The sequence below is a fragment of the Phoca vitulina genome, unplaced genomic scaffold, assembly GCF_004348235.1.
Source record: "Phoca vitulina isolate PV1807 unplaced genomic scaffold, GSC_HSeal_1.0 scaffold11, whole genome shotgun sequence".
Lineage (NCBI taxonomy): Eukaryota > Metazoa > Chordata > Mammalia > Carnivora > Phocidae > Phoca > Phoca vitulina.
In genome coordinates this window covers 48,129,099-48,132,197 of record NW_022589714.1, presented here as the reverse complement: position 1 = coordinate 48,132,197, position 3,099 = coordinate 48,129,099, and the positions used below count along the sequence as shown (strand labels likewise).

The window sequence follows — 3,099 nt, the reverse complement described above, 5'->3', positions numbered from 1 at the left end:
CCCCCCGCAGCAGGGTGGGTTTGGGTGGGGCCAAGCATCCTGGAAGCTGGGCTGGGGACCCCTCAGAGCGTTCCTGGCCTGGGCCCACCCCCCACGCTTCCTGCTAGCACGCTGCTCACTCTCGCTCACTCTCTCACTGGTGCCCTCACCTACCTCAGGCGGCCTGTCTGCCGCTCCTCCCGGGGACGTCACGCCTCCAACAGAATGAAGCCGCCCAGACGCAGGGTGGGGGAGGAGGGATGAGGGAGGAAGACAGGAGCGGCCTACGCTAGGCCACTGAGGCCGAGAAAGCAGCTCAACTCCTGACATGCTCCCGCCTCCCCTCCTCCCCCTCTGCCTGCTCAGGACCCCTTCTCTGTGCCTGCTGCCTGCCTCCCTCCATCCCATACATCTCTCTCCTGAGACCCCCTGCCAGTAGAGCATTCTTTGGGGTTCAGCATTGCCATCTCCCTCTCTGGGCCTCTCTTAAATGCAGATGTCCCAGGGAGGGGTAGCCCTTGCAGTAACCAGGACCTCAGGGGGATCTAACTTTTTGGTATTTTTGTCTCAGAGATTGAGGGTGGTGACAGGTGGGGGAAAGTTTATGGCTAATAGACAGAAGTTGGAGGAAGGTGAAGACAGAGGTCACCTAATTCATAAGTGGGCAGGCATGCCCATCCAAGGCTAAGCAAAGGCTCAGGGGCACCAACCCCAAAGGCCCCCCACCCCATGCCAAGAACAGGACTCTGACTAACGCCTAAAGAGGCCCACCAAGTGGTCCCCTGCGGGGACCAGGGGAAGGGACAAGGGCTCTGACCCCCACTCTCCACTGTAGACACGTTCTCTTCAGGGGCCCTCACTACTGGCCCCCAGAGCCTGCCCAAGAGAGGTGACCACACCTGGAGCCTCCAGACACCTCTGTGGGAATTCTGTCTGCCACCTCAGGAGAGGTCACCAGGAAAGGCTCCCTGCCGTTCCTCACCTCTTGGTTGAAGTTCTCCCACCACCCAGGCACTGGCCTGGAGGAGCTCATGCAGACCCAGAGCCTGAGGCCCCGCATGCCCTGTGGATCTCAGGGAGGAATGTGGGGCAGACCCAGCGCTCACCCTGGGGGAGTGGGAAGATGGGAATTAGAACATTCTTAATTTCCACCATGAGCTGGCCCCGGGATGTGAGGCTGAGCAGCAGGCTGTGGGAAGGGGATGTCCAGTATGAAGACTTGGAGCACCGGCGCCTTGCCTGCCCTGGGCCCCCACTCTCACCCCAGAATGGAGAACTATGATGGGAACACACACACATACACACATACACAGGACTCCCTCCCCCATCACCGAGAGCTTTCCGACAGACGACAGAGGGTCAGACAGACTAACCACCGCTCCAACAAACACGTGGATTCGGGCACCCCACTCGGCAAGCCCAGCTCAGTCCCGCAAAGCAGCTCTCCCCGCACCCAGGGGCAGGCATGGTGACGAGAGGGGTAAGGAAACAAGGAGCCTCCTCCAAAAAGGACCTCAAGTCTGAAGGAGGGGGTGTCACTCGTGGCCTGGGGGCAGGGGGCGCTCGTACGTTGGGCCTCAGGACTCCCGCCGCTGCTACCGCCGCCCCATTTCAGCACAAACAGCCTCAGACCGCCCCGGTGCGGGGGCGCCGCTCTCCGTCCGGGCCTCCACCTCGCAGCCCCGCCCCCGCGCGGGGAGGGGGCAGTGCCAGTTCCTGGGCGCCGGGGAAGCCCGACCTCGGAGGGGACCCCCCAACACACACACACACACACACACGCACATACACACACACACACACGGCCTGGCCACCCTCCCGGCGGCCCCGGTAGAGGCTCGGGTTCACCAGGGTCCCGGAGAGGGTCGGTGCCGAGTATCCGAGGAGCACCTTACCCTGATGTCCCGGGGCCGCGGGGAGACCCCAGACCCTGGAGCGCCATCCCAACCCGCCGCGGCCCCGAGCGAGCGGCTGCCGGGCTCGGCCGGTGGCGAAGGTGGCGCTGGGGCGGCCGGAGGAGCGGGACGCGGTGCAAGGGAAAGGAGCCGAGCGCGCGAGGCTGGCGCTGCCAGCCCTCCCGCCGGGAGCCGGCGGGGAAGGGGTGCAAATAACGCCCCGCGCCCCCGCCTGCCCTGCCCCTCCGCAGAGGGGGCGCGCTAACGCCGCCGCCCCCACCTGAGAGCTGGCCCGACCCCCCATCCGGCAGAACCCGAAATACCCCCCCCCCCCCCAGACACTTTACACCAAAAAAAAAAAAAGCGGCTGCCCCATTGCCTCCCTCGGGGGCATTCGGAGAGCCTGCCCCAGCCCCGAAGGGAGACCCTCCAGCCTCGATCCCGCGCCCTCCAGCCCCGAGAGCTCGGGTCCGCCGGCCCTCCTCCGGGCAGCCCTGAGCGCGGGAGCTCGTCAAAGGCCACCTCCCCGAGCCCCGATGTCCCCGCCGCAGTCCGCGCCCCAGAGGCCGTAGGGCACGGTCCCCTCCGCCGGTTCCCCACGGGCCACAACTCACCGCGCGCCGGCGAGGTCTGAGCCGCGGCGAGGGGTCGGTTGCGCTCCCGCCTGCCCCGGGGGCGCAGAGAGGCGGCGGCGGCGGAGGCTGGCTGCTCGCGCTGCCCAGAGCCCGGGCCGCGGCGGACGGCGCTGACGCTGCGGACCGAGCCGGGCGCGGAGCCGCCCGGAGTCCCGGACGCAGCGGGGATGAGCTGGCGGCTGCCCGGCCGGAGCTGCCTCCAAGCGCGCGGCGTTCTGCTGCCTCTCCGGCGAGAGCGAGCCAGCGAGCTAGGGAGCGGCGGCCAGCCCTGCTCCGGCCCCGCGGAGCCCGGCGTCCGAGCCGAAGGGAGCGGGGTCCAGCCGGGGACTCCGGGCGGGGAAGGGAGTGGAGCGGGAGCCGACCGGCGAGCGCACCCGGCTGAGATGCGGGCGTCCGGCGGCGCCGCGGCGGCGGCAGCAGCAGCAGCAGGAAAAAATGAGAGCGAGCGAGAGAGCGCGCTGGCGAGCGAGCGAGAGACAGGGGGAGCGAGGAAGACGCGGAGACGGGAGGCTGCGGGAGGGGGCGGGAGCGCCCGGGAGCACGAGGGGGCGAGGGGACGGCAGCCGCTCAGCCCCCGCGCCCACTGCCGCTGC

At 68.2% G+C, this 3,099-nt stretch overlaps 1 protein-coding gene across 4 annotated transcripts in view; it reads right to left on the bottom strand.

The window, feature by feature from the left end:
• GRM4 (glutamate metabotropic receptor 4) overlaps positions 1 to 2,601 on the bottom strand; it is a 117,112-nt gene extending 114,511 nt beyond the window's left edge. The window contains exon 1 of one of the 4 annotated variants that reach the window (XM_032410003.1): positions 2,486 to 2,601. The gene's annotated coding sequence lies outside the window, so the exon portion shown is untranslated. Of the gene's footprint in view, positions 1 to 1,871; positions 1,938 to 2,485 lie in introns of those variants that run through there. The other 3 variants (XM_032410004.1, XM_032410001.1, XM_032410002.1) reach the window with 3 other exon arrangements.
• Between the last annotated feature and the right edge of the window lie 498 nt (positions 2,602 to 3,099).